Source organism: Camelus dromedarius, chromosome 22, assembly GCF_036321535.1.
Source record: "Camelus dromedarius isolate mCamDro1 chromosome 22, mCamDro1.pat, whole genome shotgun sequence".
Classification (NCBI taxonomy): Eukaryota; Metazoa; Chordata; class Mammalia; order Artiodactyla; family Camelidae; genus Camelus; species Camelus dromedarius.
Window position 1 is genome coordinate 1,353,700 of NC_087457.1, and position 20,585 is coordinate 1,374,284.

Here is a 20,585-nt window from a genome sequence, read left to right on the forward strand (position 1 = left end):
GGGAGATCATCAGGACTTCTGGGTATTTGGAGGTACTGACCTAACCAGTGGAACTGCTGATTTATAAGAAGTTGTCCAGAATTTTGGAAAACTGATTAGTAGAGGTAAATAATGTTTCCTTGGCAAGTGATGACAGAAAGTGACTTGAGTGAATTTTCCTTTGTTTTTAGGCAGATGTACCTAACCATGTATGTTAACAATGATTACAGGCTGGAGACCGAGAAGAACTACCATTTTTGCCAGCTGGGATGCAGAAAAATTTGGACTTCTGGGTTCCATAAATGGGCTGAGGTAACTAAGACAGAAAACGTATCTTCTTGGTCAACATGTATCTCAGGGTAATCACAGATGTGTTCCATTACCTGATATTGTTTTAATTTGGATAAATACTCAAGAAAATTTAAGAAATAGAGTTTGCTTTTGCTTTTACATCAGTTTGGTAAAACAGAACAACCTCTTAATTACTAAGTACAAACCAAGTTTTTCATTATTTTTAAAATATTTTAGTTTCTATTTGTATTTGTTTTGTGATAATTAAGTAAAATCTGTAAGCTCAGAAAATAGTCAAACCTAGGAAGCTGCTTCTGACAAGTGAATTAGCTTATTGAAAATCTGATATAGATCCTTGGCATTAATTTTCAAGTTTTTACTGTTTCCTTGGATTTCTTCTATCTAGGAAAACAACATGCTCTTTTAAGATGACTATACTCTGATTATAGTCTCTCCTTTATGGATTCCGTACTAAATTGTAACCATAGGTATATTTTACCATTTACAAAAGTGCCTGATTGGGAAGTATAATACAATGATTTTGTAAATTGAATTACTCTAAAATTTCAAAGATTTATTTTTAATTCAATTATGATTAATTTTCATTTGTCACTGGCTCTTAATGCTTTATTTTAAAGTGTCTTTCATAGGCCCCCTTCTTTCGTCTTCTTCCCTTAGGCTCTCTGTCCAGTAACTCTAAGTTCTTACATGTTCATGGTAGGCTTGTGTGTTTTTTTTAAAGGCAGGTGCACCAAAAAGCACTTTCCTGTGACTATCCTCTGTTTTGTTCATCATTTATGAGTCCAAATTTTATAGAATTGATTTGAAGAATGTCATATCTTTCTTATCATTGTGTTTGGTTTTTAAAATGCTTTCCTTCTGACTCATTTCTGCATACTTTAAAATAATAATATGAATCAAATAAGTATGGGAATAAAATCACAGTTACTTGTATCACATTTGATTCCATGTATATTGCAAAGTCTTATTATTATGTTGGTGTTATGAACATGCATTTCATAATACAGTTATTTACATGAATCAGATCTTATTCATTAAGGTCATTTACTTTTAGAAATATGTAATTTCTTGTGAATACATGTATATAGAAATACATGTGTCTTTCTATAATTTAAGCAGCTTAGAATACAGATAAAATAAATCCAAGATACAAGATAATATGCCTTACATTAATTTAAATTCATGTGAGTTAAAAGACAATTTGAATATTGTTTCCCATTTTCTACTAGCTTCTTGATCATATTCAGCAGCACATTTACCTTTACATATATTTAAGGAATCTTTTTTATTTCTACTGTAGCTCTGTCATAATGGAAACTCTGCAGCAGAATCAGCTGTCATCTATCCCGTGTGGCCAAGTGCAGAGGTGAGAATTCTCATTTGTGGGATGACCACTCACAGCTTTAAATGTTTTTACTGTAACTGCTCTTATAAGGTAGCAAGCTAGAGAGAGAGAGAGAGAGAAACAGAGAGAAGAAAAGAGTTCTCTCTGCATATTCCCATGTGTGTGATGGCATTAGTCTTCTTCTGCTGTATTTTTCTAGAATGTGTGTGCGTGTGTGCATGTATGTGTGAGAGAGAAATGTCTTGTCTTTGTCCTAATAGCCACTCTTCTCTCCCTCTAGTTTTTTCTCTATCCTCCCCTCCTTTCTTTTTCTTTTTCATCAATATCTTCTCTTTCAAAAAATTCTTGATAAATCAAATTTCCAACTTCCTCACTTTTAATATGGTAAAGTTACTTGGATCCCCAACGTCAAGGGATCTCATACTTTAATGTCTGTAAGGATTGCCAGGGACACCATTTAAAAGTACAGATTTCCAGGCCTTACTTTGAGCAGTTCTCTTCCAGTAGATCCAGGGTGAGGCTGAGCATCTCCGAGCCTTCCCCCTTCATATTATGGTGCAGGGGATCAGGGGCAGTTTTCCTCTGGGTCTCTGTGCTGTTGCTATGAAAAGTGGCTATAGCATCACTAATATTTTTCTTTCTTGTTTTAATTGCATTAATATTATCAAGCAGTTAATAGCATTTTCATAAAATTATGGTCAAAGGCATAGGCGTTTGATTTATAATGGTACCTGCAAACCACTCTTTTACTGAATTAATTTGTTTGTTTTGCTTGTATTTCCACAATTGTAAATGCTGTGAGTTAAGTGACTGCTTTGCTTCAACTACAGGAGAATGTGAAAACACTCCAGGAGAGAGAGGTTGCATATATCAATGCAGACTCATACACAGAAGGTAAATTTTATTTCAGATTGTCATTAAATAGTATACCAGTATTTAAGTCTATCAACTCCAACTCATAAACTAGGATTATCCTCTTTCTATGAGATGCCTCAATAATACCTCCATTTCTCCATTTTACCAGAGAGAACATTATTATGATTCAAATGAATCAATATGATTCATAACTAAGCTATTGATCCTAATTTCTTTAGAATATTTACCATTTGCCTATCTTGGATTACTACTTAAAACTTTAGTACTTTTGACATTCTTCCTGTGGAGCTATTTTTAAAAGTTGGGGTAAAATATTTCATACAGAAATAGTTCCTGTATGTATTGGACCAACTCTGAAATAAGCACCCACTACAGACTTCCTTTTGACCCTGACATGTGGCATGTGCATCTGTAGGCTTTCATCATATTATGGTTATTTCTAGGTAAGTGTCACAGGACACATGTTAGTTACTGACATGCTCTAGTCTAAAGTCTTGATATTGAATTGAATGAATGAATAAAAACATGAACATTATGGCCTTACCACTTCCTTTGCCAAAGACCCCTAGGTACTGCTGCCGTAATGAGCAATGGCCCTTAGTGTTACTGCAGGAGCTGCGGCCTTAGCAGCAGAGTCCGCCTCTGCAGCCTCCTATCCTGAGTGTGTGCTGCAGCCTCTCTGGCTCCTGAAGAGTTATTTCCACCTTGTGTTTTAGTTTTAGCCAGACTGTTTGTCTGTCTGTCTATTTATCTACCTACCTATCTATCTATTCTAAAATCTTATTTATTTGTTTTTACTGAAGTACATTTGATTTATAATATTAGTTTCAGGTGTACAGCAAAGTTACACAGTTATATACATATACATATACATATACATATACATATACATATACATATACATTTTTAGATTCTTTTCCATTATAGGTTATAATAAGATACTGAATATAATTCCCTGTGCTATACAGTAGGTCCTTGTTGTTTATCTTTTTCATATATAATAGTGTATATCTGTTAATACTGAACTCCTAACATCTCTCTTCCCTTCCCCCTTTCTCCTTGGGTAACCATAGTTTCTTTTCTATGTCGTGAATCTATTTCTGGTTTGTAAATAAGTTCTTTTGTATCATTTTTTTGTTTGTTTACATTCCACATATAAGTGATATAATTTGATATTTGCCTTTCTCTGTCTGACATACTTTACTGAATATGATAATCTGTAGGGTCCACCCTATTTTTAATTCTCCAGGAATGATGCCTTCAATTTGAAATCTGTTATATCTTGTTTATAATTAGAAAATAAAGTTAGAATTAAATACAGGTTTGAAGTCCATTTGGAGGTATTAAAATACTCTCTTATTTATTTTGCAGGCAATTATACCCTCAGAGTTGACTGTACACTTCTTCTTTTCCAGTTGGTATATAAACTGACAGAAGAGGTATGTAAATAGATTTGTCATAATGTTTTCTGATGAGTAGATAAGTCAATAACTTTTGTTTTCTAAATTACTAATATTTAAACTGGTGACAGACATAGCTGATTTGTATAAATAACAAATCAGAACGAGCTTTAATACACTTTTTATGTGACATAACTATGAGAACAGTAGTGCTAGTCTCTGTTCTAATAATAGTTCCTAATAATTGTATACATTTGTTAAAATGTGCAGGGTCTGTTGTTTCATGGGGCAGAGTCTCTTTGATGTAACAGAAAGAATACTGAGCTGGGATGGGGAAGCCTTGGCTGTGAAGATTGCCTTGGCTATTCATTCATTCATTCAGCAAGTATTTACTGTGTGGTTACTATGTATCAGGTCCTATGAAATGAATTCTAGCAGCAACAGTGATAAAAGGACAAGGTTACTGAATCCAAATACTTTGTAATCTAGAGAGGCCACAGACCTGTAAATGAGGACTCATACTTCACTTGAATATTGGATACTATGTACAGTGGAGGACAGTTGCGGAAGAGAGAAACTAAGACCCTGGGGTAGCTGGTGAGGTTGGAAAGCATTAGAAGGTGTTCACAGAAGGATTAGTGGTTAGGCTGTAAAATGGAAGGATGTGAAAGTGGGGAGGTTTCTCCTCAGAGGACACAAGACCAAATAAAGACATAGATGTGTGAAAGAACATTTCCTGACCTCTGGGTAATGCAATATAACCTAATTGTAAGGTGTTGGTGAAAAAGCTGGTAAGAAACGGGGCCTGACACATAGGCCTAAATGTTCATAAATCTGGTGATGGAGAAATTAAAGAATCTTTAACAAGTTTGTACATTATCATTTTTATTCATTAGAAAAATTACTCTGTATCAGTGCAGTGAATAGGTTAAGCTGTAGTAAGTCTAAAAGCAAAATGGAAATAATTCCACATACTTATTTAGCACACAGGAATTTATAAATACTAGTTATTGTTGTAAAAAGTACTCTGAAAATGCTAATGCACTCTAAATCTCTAAAAATTAGGTGATCTACTCATTGAGAATATGTGTGCTTCATTTAAATAACCCCCTATTATAGAATTTAACTGTAGAAATGTTTCTTTCAAGTAGGTATCACTTAGATGACAGTGGGAAGTAGATGTCACATCTCTGTGGTCCTGTTTCCCAATCGCCCTTCATCTTGCCCTGTCCTTTTCACTGTTAGTGTCTTTAACATCTCATCCTCCCAAGTGAGCATCCTCCCATGCCCATCACAACTCCCACCATACTGGGAAGCTTAGGTCCTTGATCCTTTTATTAAAATGTCCCATAAAAACATCTTATCTAAAAGCACGCTGTAAAGACAGCCCTTGTTGTGGAATCCTTCTCAGGAGATACATTTACACTCTGTCCTACAGAGGAGGCTCCTGCCTTTATAGGAGGTGTAGTAAGAATTTTAGGACCAAGAAGGAGAAGCTTAGGTCTATCCCCTTTGTACATTTATTTAATAAGTATTAAATGTGTAAGTGGTTACCATAATGACAGGATAAATCAAACAGAGATTCTGCTATTAGTGTGTTACCTGTGTAGCCAGGAGAGACTATGATCAAGAATTTTCAAATCCAAGATAGAGATTAAAATCACCAAAGTGAATACAGATAAAAGTGTGGGAAGCAAAAAATAAATATCTTAGTTTATTATTTTACATGTTGGAATTAAACAGCCTGCTTAATGGGAAATTGCAAATTTTTTTCCAATTTTAAAGCCTCTTTTATGTTAATTTGAATTTAATTTGTATGCCACTTGTATTAGATACAATATATTTGTCTTTCAGAGTTTTTGTTTTAGGTAGTTTTTTAACAGTTTAACTGGGAAATTAAAATGTATCTTTAGAAGTTACATTATCAGGATGAACTAATTAATTGTCCAGAAGAGAAGAGTGAGATTTTATAATCTTTTTTGATTTGATTGTCAGTGGAGGAATCAGACATCATTCATCTGGAGAAATGCTGTTGGTTGCTGAGGGCTCAATCCCGAACTGGATGATTTGATTTAGAGACATTTGGCCCATTGGCTTCACCACCAATTCGTCCATCTCTGAGTGAAGGTGGGAATCCTTCTATTTTCTACAAATGTTCTTTGGTAAACACGTGAGCCTTGTTCCACCTTTGGAGCCTTGTGTAAGTCGGTTTACCTTTCTGCACCTGAATATTCTCATATATAAAATCAGTTTGACCAAGACAATCATTATGAAACTGTGCTCCAGTGCGGTGCCTCAGCATCTGGTGCAAGGTCAGGGTGGTGGACACTAAATAGGCAAAGCTCTAGCTTCCACACGTGACCTCACCTTTTCCTCAGCTGAGTAGTGTCTATTGTATTTCTTTTATATAGAAGAAGGTTCCACTGCTGTATCCTTCCCCCACCCTTAAAAAATTAAAAAACCACTGGACTAGACCATCTCTAAGGTCCTCACTTAGCTCTAAACTTTTCACTACTATATATATATATATATATTAAATGAGGTTTACAAGGAGTAGTTGTGGCTGATAATCATAAAAACTGTATTTGAAATCTGAAAGCTTGGGTTCTGCTTCTGATTCAGACCTTTTTAAAAAAATTTCTTACTTTTAGCAAGTCATTTAACTACTTCTTAGCTTCAATTTTCTGCTCTTTGAGGGCACAGAATTAGATTCTTGAAATAGTCTGTATTCTTCAGGTTTCTAGTGTGTTTTAGAAATATTTGTTAGGGGAGCTAGAACAGACAGGGCTTCCACTTCAGCAGTGCAGTTATGTTTTTACCTTTTTAGAATTAGAGATTGAGAAATCATTTCATTTGAAAACAAAATGATTCCATTTATTTTTTATGAAAAGTTTAAAATCCACAGGATTAGATTATAAATTGCCCTTTTTTTCTGAAATTTAATATATTTATATATACAGATTAAGTAGTACAATGAAGACTGCAGTACAGAATTTCTTTCTCTTATAATATAGTGTGTTAGTTTTCTTTGCTTCATGAAGGAGTTGTATGAAGCTTGTTAATAACAACACAGTATATCTTTGATAGAGTTCAACTTTTCTTCTTTTTTCTTTTTTCTTCTTAGTCTTTCCAAATTAGGATAATTGTGGTCTCTGACTTTTTTCCAGTTAAATTTTTAAAATATATTTTTATTTTTTACATTCTACAATCACTTTTGACTTTTGGAATTAATATAAGATAGAGACAGGTAGGCAGACAAAACCAAACACTAAATGATAGTATTTTCTTCTAGAAAGTTAAATTTTGGTTATAATTATTACAGGGGGGAAAAAAAAAACTTCCTAAGACAGTGGAAACTACTGATAACTTTTAAAAACTAAGTCAGTTTATGCGAGTCATGCCTCCTTTCATAAGCATGTCATTATTAACAGGAAGTTTGTTGGCTGTGATTTATTCTGTGTTCCTATTTTACAGGTTTATTTAATGCTTTTGGTGAAAATCATGACAGCCACATAGATTTTAAGGAGATATCCTGTGGGTTATCAGCTTGTTGCAGAGGACCTCTGGCTGAAAGACAGAAATGTAAGTGTGTTAAACATCACAAAATTTGGAAGCTATGCAGAGAAAAAAATTAGCATCCATTCATGTAAAAAGTCATCTGATTAAGGCTTGAATTTTCATCCCTTTGGCAAATAGCAATCTCTTGCTGAGGTTTTACTGAGGTCAGTGTAAAGGTTCAATCATCTATTCTTTTTTACTGTGGAGTAATTTAAGATCTTTGTTATTAATAATGGTTGATTTTCCAGATGAATGTACAATTCATGATAAATGAACTACATCATTCATGATGTGTTTGAAAATGTTAAGCATATAGAAAATATTTTCTGGTAGTCTATATAGAAAATTTGTCTTGCTTAACTTGAATTCCAACTTATTTTCTAGCACTGTGTATATTGATATTAGCAAAATTAAATTTATGATAAAACAATTTTATTAAATACTAAATTTATCTTTTAAACCTAGCTAAAATATTATAGCGTAATTTATAAGCATATTACATTAATAAATCTTAACCATATTTGGTTAGGAAAATGCAGCAGTTTACATTTAATTGGAACCTAATTCTTATATATTCACTAGGGTCATTATCTCTGCATATTTCTAAAATACAGCTTCACAAATACTGCGTATTTTGGGTATGATACTTATTAGTTCAATATTCTTTAGTAATGTTGTACTGTGATGTACTCAGTTAATTTAATAGCATAATTAATACATAATTATTACACACACAGGTGTGTGAAGTAGATAATTATTTAATCTTAAAAATTTAGATTTCTTTTATCTTCCCTGATAGTATACCATTACTCTAACCTGGCTTTGTGATAGATTATTTGTTCACATTAAAGTTCTGGTATTAAAGAGGCTGAAGTCTTTGTTTCTCAATTGAGGTTAATTATTGTCTTAAATTTTTTTTTAATTTATTTTTTGCCAGTGGACTAGTGGAAGTTAACTAACTAGACTAACGAGCAATTTTGCTGATATTGATGTTAATTAGCAAAGTGCTGATATTTCGGATTTTTAGCTTGTTGTATATAAACTTCATTGAAGATTTGAGATTGTTCTTAGGCAAAAATATTGGGTGCACATTAATTACACTGGAGAGGCAAAATCTTTATACAGTCATCTCTCATTATCTGCTGAGGATTGGTTCTGAGACCCCCTGAGATACCAAATCCATGGATGCTCAAGTCCTTATGTAAAATGGCATAGTATTTGCATATAACCTATGCACATCCTCCTGTATACTTTCAATCATCTCTAGGTTACTTGTAATACCTAATACAATGTAATTATTTGTAAATACAATGTAAATGATATGTAAATAGTTGTCAGTGAATAGCAAATTCAAGTTTTGCTTTTGAGAACTTTCTGGGAAAATTTATATATATATATATATATATATATATATATATATATATAATTTTTGATCTATTGTCTATACCTGTGAATGCAGAACCAATGGATACAGGGGGCTGACTGTACCAGCTTTTTGTTGATTCTTAATGTAGATGGAATATTTTCAACATTGTAAGAATCAACTCTGAAGTGATCAGTTTTAAATATTAGAAATTAATTTAAAAGCTTGAATTACCTTCTCAAAATCTGTGAGATATTGTATAGTAACTTGGCCCTTCTTTTTCAGTTTGCAAGAAATTTAACTTTAGATTTAGGTGAAGGATACAGTTCTCTAAGCTGGCTAATGATATAAGGAGAGAGACTTGTGAAGTGTACAGGAATTCCTACAAGTACAAAGGACTTTAATGACACAATCTCCTCCAAATAAGAACTTAATCCAGAATGTAATTGAGGAACTAAGTAATTTTACTAGGGCAGCTTGTAATAAAATGTATTATACTTCAGAATATGAAAGTAATTTCCCTCCATAAGAATTTCTTTTCTTTAGTTTGCTTCAACGTATTTGATGTTGACGGTGATGGAGTTCTCTCTAGGGTTGAACTGAGAGACACGTGGTTGCACATTTAGAGGTCTGGAAGGACAACTGCACCGATGATACCCTGGTAAAGTCTGATTGTATACATCTTCTTGAATGTAAACTTCCAACAGGAACATAGAGTGAAGAACTTTTTAAAACAGGTTGAGAAAAAGATTTCTTACTACTTCTAGGTTCTATATTATGCTACTCAAAATATTCATAGCCAAAGATGCAAAATTGGGAAGAGAATTTGCCTTAGAAAATTTAATAAGCTGAATGTATTATATTAAAAAAATGAAACCACTGGAAAATTGTCATAAATTTTTAAGGCAAACAAGCAACCTATTTCTGTAATTAAAAAAAGAAAAAAAAAGTTGACCGAAAATACTTTATACTTCAGCTACTGGCTAATAAAAATGATACCTTCTCTATCCTAACTACTGATTTGGGTTTCTGGTTTTAAAGGAATTACATGTGGATGTATCCAACATTGTAGTAGACACATAGAATGCACATGACACCACAAAGGTGAGTCTAGCAGAGACTAATTTATTCTTTTCTAAAAATACATTATATTCTGAATTGGTATACATACCTTACATATACATACTTGAATCTCTTCTACATCATCCCTGCTAAATGCTTATTTGGACCTGTGGTTACAATACCTCCAAGTTGTCCCTAAGGAAAGCCCATTCCACCTTTAAACAACTCCATTAAGTGTTATTTACATAAAAACATTATATTTTATAAGCTAGGCATTTTATAAAAATTAAGTAGAGACAGCCCTTGACATCTGTAGTTTATAATCTTTACTTCTCCCATTTTAATACATTATGGTAAGACAAAGCTTATATTGAGCAAAAGAAGCCACAGAATAAAAGAACACATTGTACAATTCAATTTATACGAAGTTCTAGAACAGAGACAACTCATGTTAATAATTGTTACAATAGTGATTTTGGAGATGGGTCATTTAACTGGGAAGGACCATAGGATATCTGGGATGATGGAAATTATTTTTTATCTCAGTCTGGGTGGTGTATATAGTTTTAAAATTTTTTTTCAATAATATTGGTGAGGGTCTGTTCTAAGTTTTTTAATAGCAGCCAGAATAAGTGTATAATAGCGGAAACAAGCATGTACTTTACAAAGAATAAAGCCTTGAATTTTTTTTAGTTTCACAACATTTATTAAAGATATTATAATAGGTTTGCCTTAATGTCTATGTATCCCTGTGAAACTAAAGATAATCCATATATGTGAGACACATATGAGTTAATTTGACCCTTTCTATTCAAATGTTGACATGTACCAAGTAGCAGATGGTAGGATGTAGACCATAGTCGTCTTCTACAGGCTTAGAAAAATAAGTAACTTTTTTTTTCAATCACAAATCCAGAAGAAATCATCATAGTCTTATTAAGTGACACTCAACAGAAATAAATAATAGAAATGAATTTTTCAGGGCTTGATCTTTGTTTGGCAACTCAGGTAACCGTCTTCATTTACTTTTCTGCCCAAAACTAAGGTAGCCATTTCTATTTGGTATATATGAAAACAGAAACATAGGAAAGTTTCTGTTAGGAAATACCTTATGTAGAGATACAATTTCCATTGCCTTTTTTCTGGGTGTTTGATAAGTATGGAGGTTATCATCGCTGTCTATTTTTATGTAAGACCGTGTTTCTTCTTATGGCTGTACTTTTGAACATTAAAAAAAAAAGATCATTTAGCTGCTCCATCTCCGTGTAACCATAATAATGAAATGGTAAAAATTTAGAATAGAATTTGGACCTTTCAACCAAACCTATTACCCATATTCACTGGTGACTAGACTGTGACAATATTACCCATTATTTTGTACCATTACATTGGTGTTAATATACTTTTATGGAAGTTGCATCATGAAAGCCAATAATTACCATCATAGTGCTTTAAAATCTTTTCTTATAATACATGGTATTATATATTGAATGAATACATGAATATCATTAATAATAAATATTAAATATAATTAAATAATAAATCATTAGATAATAAAAATATAATTAAGTAATAAAAGCTAAGAACATTATTATTCATCTAGGATTGTTAAGGTGATTGTTCAAAACATGAAGTAAGAAGCATTTGGTTATATTTTTGCCTGCCAAGAAATATTGTCTACTGTATATAAATGTAATTTTTGGTACACTTTGACACCAAAAAAAAAAAAATACTGCTTTATTCAACTTGTGAAAGTAATGTTAAATTTTATTTTGAGGAAATGTTAATATAGATACTCATTTATTATATATATTTAGTTTTTTTAAATCTCTTAAGAAGTCTAATAATATTGCCAGATGTTTTAAAGAAGATCTTAGAAAATTGTTAGGGTCAAAGGGCATAATCCAGAGAGTTTGGAAAGATGCTTTCAAAGTTAGTAAATAGTCCTTTTTCTCTAACCAGAAACTTTTGTGGGTTCTGTTAGTAAACTTCACCTTGAACCAGAAGATACTGTGAGTTATTTCCCAGGTCTTACTGGAGGAAGAAGATTTTTGGTGATAAATTGCCCACGTTGTGACTGACTACTTCAGAGTTTGGTTACTTTTGAACTTATTCTTGCTGGCCTACTTTCAGATGAACACATAGCATCTACGTTAAATCATTAGTTTTCTTTCAGACAAATGACCATTGCAAGTTTAATAAAACAGATTTTATTCAAATATAAGAAGATGAAGATTTAAGATATTCTTAAATATTGTTTCTCTTTCAGAATGGCCATCTTAACTCTAGAGGAATATCATCTCTGGAGTGTGAAAAATGTTCTTGCCAATGAGTTTTTGAATCTACTTTTCCAGGTATGTTTAAGGTAAATGACAGAGACCGAGGGCAGTGGTATCAGTAGTTCTACATCTTTTCCATTATGTAGTAGTTAGACAACTAGACTACAAAACCATATATTGTCAAAAGAACTGCATTAACCTGTACACCACCTGCAGATGGTAAGTTAGAGCGTGCGTGCTTCTCAGAGTCACAATGTGCATGATAGAAAAATAGAGTATAGCTGATAATGTTTATCTTAATAACTCATGATAGAGCAGATTGTAGACACATAGAAAAGAATTTAAAATGTAAAAGCCATTATAATTTGCTATTTTTCTTTACTTTTTTTTTTTTTAAGACCCTTCCTAACAAGTAAGGTAGTGTGGACAGAGACAAAGATCATAAGTCGGCAGCTGTAAATTTTTCACAAAGTATACAATCTTTCCAGTTAGGAGGTTATTTTAGATGCAAATCTGTTTCTTAATTTTCTTTTATTCTTTCTTTCTTTCTTTTTTTTTTTTTTCTTTTTTTAATTTAGTTCTTTAGAAGGTCCAAAAAAGATTGAAGGAGAAAGGAGGAAAAAAAGCTGTCAGGGGTGAACATGAAATCATAAAACTTGCCAGATTTTAACTATTTTCCAGTTAAAGTAGTTCTCTTTGCTCCAATTTAAAGAAACAACTTATAGTTTCCCATTTTTCATAGTTCTTCATAAATATATGTTGATTTAATAGTATTTTACAGGGTGTGAGTAGGGACAGACTGGAAGTTCAAGATTTGTAAATACTGACAGGTATCTATAGAATAGATAAACAAGTTTATACTGTATAGCACAGGGAAATATATTGAAAATTTTGTAGTAGCTCATGGGGAAAATATATGAAAACAAATATACGTATATTCGTAAAGTACTGAAAAATTGTGCTGTACACCAGAAATTGACACAACATTGTAAACGGACTATAACTCAGTAAAAAAATAAAAACAAGATAAAACTGTTAGAACACTATAAAAAAGGTAGTATTTTAGATTTTTCTTATTTTATTCTCCTTTTCTTATAAAAGCACCCCTATGAAGATCAATAAGGCTTGATATCTTTATATCTATCATGATCCTCCATTGTAAATACAGAGTAACCTGCCTGTGACACAGCTATGTTAGAATAAATGAAAATTGAACTCTTCCTGACAGCTAATAATTAATGTATATTTAAAGCATATGAAATCTGATAAGTCTATGATACCCATTTAAATCAATCAGTTGCTCCACTGTCAGTTATCAGCCAGGATCTAAGTTGATGTTTTTATAAAATATAAATACATATAAAAATAATATAAACCTACTATAAACAGAAATGACTTGCTTAGTAATATGAAAATTGAGCAGCTATTTTTATCTCATTTAAAATGATGTCCTCAATTACTTTAAGTTATCATTAATTATATAAACATTTTGACCACTTAAGTTTGTGTCTGAGTCACCTTGCAGCTCTTACATAGCAAAGCATTTTGAACTTTTATATTGCCTTTCCTATTTTCTCATGTTTATCAGGGACTTGCATAGGCACTATTTTTTCTAGGACTCTATAAACAGATGTATGCCTGAGATTTTCTTTTGTGTCTGTGTTTCTAGCATATTACTGACAGATTTTTTTGTTGGTTATCAATCTAATTTTTTTTCTTCGTATATATAGTCCTTTCAGCCCTTTCAAGTATATATATATGTAGTCAGTTTACAATGTGTCAATTTCTGGTGTACAGCACAATGCTTCAGTCATACATGAACATACATATATTAATTTTCATACTTTTTCACCATAAGTTACTACAAAACAGTATTGGATATAGTTCCCTGTGCTATACAGTATGAACTTATTTATAAATTGGGAGTTTGAGATTTGCAGGTACTAAATATTAACATTACATTTTATGATGCTTACTTTATCCCATATTCAGACATGCTTTTAAAACTTAATTTTCACTTAATATATAAGTAATCAGACTTACTCTAAATTGTTTTATTTTCTGTCTGTTTCTAAAATAGAATTAGCTAGTAAATTCAGTGATAAAAGCTTGAATTATACTTTTATTTTATTTGCCAAGATCCCACTCCTGGCTGACCATTTTGGGTATTTAAGTATAAAGTAAGTAAATGTCAGTAGAATTAGGAAACCATTCCTGTGGTAATATTATTTTCAGTCCTTTCAAATAAACTCAGTGCTCAATATTTTGCAGAGGAAGCACTCTAAACATGATCAGGATCTTCTATCTTGTACGTTAGTCAGAAAGCGTCAAATGTTAAACAGTTTGATAAACAGAATAGTGCACCACACTGACCCCTACCTATATCCATGCTCTAATCCTGAAATCTGTGAATATGTTATTTTACATGGCAAAGGGGATTTTGCAGATGTATCAGGTTAAGGACTCTGAGACAGGGAGATTAGCCTGGATTATCTACATGGGCCTAGTCTAACAACAGGAGTCCTTAAAAATTGAAAATCTTTCCCAGCTGTGGTCAGAAAGATAAGACTTTGGAAGAAGGATTAGAAAGCTGTAAAGCTGTTAGCTTTGAAGATAGAGGAAGGGCCATGGGTAAAGAAATGTGGGTGAACTCTAGAAGCTGGAAAAGACAAGGAAATATATTCTTCCTTTGACCTACAGGGCATACAGCCCTGCTGACATCTTGATTTTTAGCCAAATGATACCTGTTCCTGACTTGAACTACAGAACCATAAAATAATAAGTTTGTGTTGCTTTAAGCTGCAAAATTTGTGATAATTTGTTACAGCAGTGATAAAAATAAATATAGGGGAGGTAATCCAACTTTATGGATTGGAGGGCTCAGCATTTTAAAGATGTCAGTTCCCCTTCAACTGATTCAAAGATTTATATGTGCACATCAAAATCCCCAACAGTTAATTGTTGTTACTGTTTTTTTGTAGAACTTGACAAGCTGATTCTAAATACATAGAGAAGCGTGAAGGGCCAACAATAGCCAAGATGATATTAAAGAACAATGTTAAAGGACTTATAAAACAATATTAAGTCTATGTGATAACTACCTAAAGTTAGACATATAGACCAATGGAACAGCATTGAATTAAACCCTGTACCATACATGAACAGTAACTTTAGATAGATTATAAATCTAATATATTTGAAACATAAAGCAAAGCATCTGGGGGAGGGTAAAGCTCAGGTGGAATGTGTGCTTAGCATGCATAAGGTCTTGGGTTCAACTCCCAGTACCTCCATTAAAATAAATAACCTAATCCCCCACCAAAATAAAGCATCTAGAAAATAGTGTAGGAGATAGTTTAATGACTTTGAAGTGGCAAAGAGTTCTTAAACCAGACAAAGCATGAAACATAAAAGAAGAGTTTTAAGTTGGACTTCAGTAAAATTAAGAATTATTTTTATCAAGAGATACCATTAAGAAAGTGAAAAGCTAAGCCACACGGTGGGAAAATATATTTGCTATACCTATATCCAACAAAAGACTTGTATCTAGGGCATATAAAGAACAAAAACCAGCGGAGAAAAAGGCAGAACCTCAATATAAAAATATGCAAAATAATTGAACAGGTGATTCACACACACACAAAAAAATCCACATAAGCTATGAAAAGGGGCTGACCTCTTTAGTAATAATGGAAATATGTACTAAAACCACACTTGGAACACCATTAGACATCCACTAGAATAGTTAGTTGTTAAGTGATATGAAGCATTGGTGAGGGCAGCAAACAATGGGGACTCTTACACATGGCCAGCGGGAATATAAATTCTTACAAATACTTTGGAAATAGGCTTTTTGAATGAAAGTTATATATGTGTGTGTGTGTGTGTGTATATGTACACACACACACATACACATACACACACACCCACACCCTATTACCAAGGGTAACCCATGTGTGTACCCTTCAGAAACTTCTACATATGAGCACCAAAGGACATCCAGAAAATTCTCATAATCAGTATTTGTTATACCCCCAAATAGAAAATGACCCAAACACTTGTCAACAATAAATACATAACCATAAGTGGTGGCACATGCATACAAATTGTATACTTTAAAGCAATAAAAAATATACTAGTTTACAGAAAACACTAGTGGATGAATCTTACATAATGTTGAGTGGAAAGTACGGGACCAAAAATTTCAAAAGCAAAAAAACCAATCCATGGTGGCTGAATTTAGGATGGTGAATCCATCAAAGGGGTGCCGTAGTAACTGGGAAGAAACCCAAAGTGGAACAGCAATGTCCTGTTTCTTGACTGGATGAAGGTTACATAGATGTGTTTACTTTGTGAAAAATCACTGAGCTGTATACTTAAGATGTGTTCACATTTAAGCATGTATATTATATTTGCATTCTTTAAAAAAAAAGTTTGCTTGCAAAAAAAGATATCCAAAGCCCAAGTATTTATCAGTAGGAGAATGGATAAAACAAATGATAGTATATTCAAACAATGGAATACTACTCAACAATAAAAAAGAATCAACTACTGATACAAGGATGAACCTCAAAAGCCTAATTTATACATTTCATTGTCAGGTAAATTTTAACTCAGAAGGTAAACAAAACTAAACAGGCATGTGCCCTGGGGGGAGGGGTGCTGTAGCCTTTGTCTCCTCAGACCTGTGCCATTACTGGCACATCTCGCAAGAAGAGAGGCAGGGCTCAGCCACAGCTACCATCTCCTCCTGTGCATAGTGCCTGGGCAGGGGCGGGGCTGAGGCCTGAATCTGCACGTGGGGGCTCCACAACCTCCTAGGCAGGACTGAGACTTGTTTATAGCCTGAGGCAGAGAGGATCTTTCTACCCTGACACCTCAGAGAACTTGTGCTGCCAAGAGAAACAAGGAGCTAAGATTTGGCACAGAGCATAGGTGGGGCTGTTCCGCAGTCTTCCCCGAGCCCACCTACAGACCGCCTACCCGAGGCAGAGCAGGCAGCTGCACAGAGCAGCAGAGTGACCAGCACGAGGAGAGGGCAGGTGGGCAGCCACCCACCTTCCTGGCAGGAACACAGCTCCTGACCACGGTGCTGGGACTGGGTGTGATCTGCCCACCTGCCTCCCCCTGATCACAGCATCTGACTGTGGCATCAGGAGGGGGAGTGACCTGCCCGCCCACCGGGTAAGAGCTCAGCTCCTGACCTAGTGTTAGGAGGGGACACAATCTGCTACCCAACAGCCACTGAGAGCAGCACAGATGAGGGCGCCAACAGAAGACCTATGAAACAGCAAGCTGAGTTCACGAAGCAGGGGGAAGATACAAAGACCTGTCAATCAAATCATTAAGGGCACACCATCTCCAGGTTAAGTAGGTAACTGATACTCCTTAAGCCACGGTGCCAGAGAGATATGAGCAATGTGAAGAAGCAGAGAAACCACTCCCAATTAAAAGATCAAGAGAAATCCCCTGAAAGCATGATCAAGGAAAAAGACATTGATGGCCTACTAGATAAAGGTTTCAAAAAAAGAGTGATCAAAGTACTGAAGGAACTAAAAAAAATAGTGTTTAGGGATATAAAATATGTCAAAAATGAAATAGAAACTATAGAGAAGAACCAAGTAGAAGTAGTAAACTCATTGTCTGAGATGAGAGCTGACCTAAAGGCTGTGCAAAGCAGACTAGAAAATACAGAAGAACAAGTATGTGATCTAGAAGACAGGACAACAGGAAGCACCCAATCAGAACAGCTGAGAGAAAAACAAATAAAAAACAATGGAAACAATATACGGGACCTACGGGGTAATATAAAGTGTGCCAATCTATGCATAATAGCATTTCCAGAAGGGAAAAAAGAACAAAGGGGATTGAAAAGGTATGGGAAGGACTCATGACTGAAAACTTCCCAAACCTAAAGAAGGAATCATATCCAAGCACAGGAGGCTCAGAGGGTCCCAAACAGGAAGAACCCAAACATACCCACACCAAGGCATATCCTAATCAAGATAGCCAGAGTCAAGGATAAAGAAATGATCCTAAAGGAAGCAAGAGAAAAACAGAGTGAGTTACAAGGGAACCCCCATAAGGTTTTCAGCTGATTTCTCTACACTGTTTACAACAGCTAAGACATGGAAACAGCCTAAAATGTCCATCAACAGATGACTGGATAAAGATGTGGGATATTTATATGATGGGATACTATTCAGCCACAAAAACTGACAACATAACGCCATTTGCAGAGACATGGATGCTCCTGGAGAATGTTATTCTAGGTGGAGCAGAACAGAAAGAGAAAGAGGAATACCATATGAGATCACTCATGTGTGGAATGTTAAATATATGCAATGTCTTGTGGTAACTCACAGCAAAAAAAAAAGTGACAATGAATGTATGTACGTTCATGTATAACTGAAAAATTGTGCTCTACACTGGAATTTGTCATAACATTGTAAAATGACTATTACTCAATAAAAAATGTTTAAAAATAAGTAAAATAAAATATAACCTTTAAAATACTGTATAATGAGAGGTGTGATGTTCTAGTATCTGTTCTAAGAAGTACGTTAGACACACATAAGAATAACCAATGGTCAGAAAGATCACATGTTACCAGCTACCACCCCATGCAAATTAATGGCATTTAGGAGATATTCATATATGTATGTACATATGTAAAATATGTATTATATATATGTAAATCAAATAAAATATTATAATCTAATGTAAAATCATATCAGCAAAAGCACTGTGCTGACATAAGTATCTTGGTGTAAATAGATTACAATTTTTTATTGAGTTGTCATAATGGGAATATTGTGAACCAAGTGGAAGTTGTAAAAAAAAAGTCATCCAAAAAAAAAAAAAATCCTGACTACATGAAAAGATGCACAGTTACTATAAGGCCTCTCCCCTTATTTACTATCAGTGTGAGAAAGTCTCTTGGAATAAGTTAGGAGAATTAAAAACTCTTAACAAGACACAAAAATGCACTCTCTGTTAAAGAAAATAAACCAAAAGAAAAAACAAATGAATGGACAATTAAGATCCTACAGATAAAAATACCAATTTTTATGGGAAATATAGCCTTAAAATAAAAAATGAGATTATATTCTAATTTCACCTTTTGAATAAAGATATACAAAATTTAGCTGAATACCTTCGTATTTTGCACTTACGAAGAAAAAATGTATTTGCAATGAAAAAACAGCCATTATCCTGCCTTTTGAGTATTCTAAAGTTTTAGGTTTGAATATATTTCATCTTAAAAGGTCTTACGCACTATGCAGTGGTTGGTGTTTTAAAAATACCACTGTGTGTGGAACTTCTAAAAGTGATTCAAAAAATTTATATTTTTGTAATAATTTAGTAATGACCCGGATATTATTTTTAACAAGACTACTCACCATGGAATGGTGCAAGATTTTTTCGATGAGTTTATATTCACACATGTTAAAGATTGTCACTATATTACGAGAAAATGTCAACCATGGCAGTATTTTGACTTGAAAACGAGATAAGCTGAGAAGCATATTTTAAGTATAAAATAAATGATTGCATGCCTTTAAAGACAAGAAAGTAAAAGCATGATAAACTCTGACTTTGACACACTTAAAATATAAAAATTAACATAATGTGATTTACACACTTCTCTTTAAATCTTTCAGTACTTTTTCAGCCCCTTTCCCATTACACCTGCGTCCCCGCTCCTGGCCCGCGGTGTACACACCCCCGATCACACGGGGGAGGGGGACCCGGGCGGTGAGGACCAGGGGCTCGGACACTCACCCGCTCCCTGCGGGCGAGGAGAATAGTCGAAGCGGGCCCGCCAGGGCACCCGTCCCCTCCTGCCCAGCCGGCCGGGGCCCCAGCTCGGTCAGGTCCACACACACCCCGGCAGGAAGCGGGCGCAGGCAGTGGGAAACCGGCGTAACTTCAGACAGCGGGCGGGGAGCGTCCTCCTCCCGCGGACACGCAGGCAGCCCTGTCCTGGAGCCTCCATGGCGCCGCCAGCTCAGTCCTGAGGAAAACAAGCTCCGCCCCCAGGGAAGATGCTGGCTGCTGACGCGGACTGCGTATGCGCACCGCCACCTAAGACACGCTGGCTTTGCGCGCCCCCTGCAGGTCCTCGAGGGCGGTGCATTATACTCAGAACTCACTGTAGAACACATGACCCCTCCCAGCCAGGATGCTAAATCACTGGAAATCTCAGTGCCCTGGCCTCTTTGTTGATGGCACTGGCGATGCGCTCATCCAGCCATGCCTGCTCTCTTGCCTGGCACATGCCTCAGTCTTTGGAATCCCGCCTGAATCAGATTCTGTTCTGGAGGAAGGACAGGTGCAGAAGAATCTCAAAATTCCAAACTTAGAAGATGATCAGGAACCCAAACTCAACTCTGTCAACTCCCTGGGGT

General features: G+C 34.6%; 1 long non-coding RNA gene across 1 annotated transcript; it reads left to right on the forward strand.

The window, feature by feature from the left end:
- Positions 1-5,286: 5,286 nt before the first annotated feature.
- Positions 5,287-18,902, forward strand: LOC135318870 (uncharacterized). The gene is made up of 4 exons (XR_010377262.1): positions 5,287-6,039; positions 7,387-7,494; positions 9,380-9,937; positions 12,165-18,902. It is a non-coding gene; the product is annotated as an uncharacterized LOC135318870 (long non-coding RNA).
- The last annotated feature ends 1,683 nt before the right edge of the window (positions 18,903-20,585 follow it).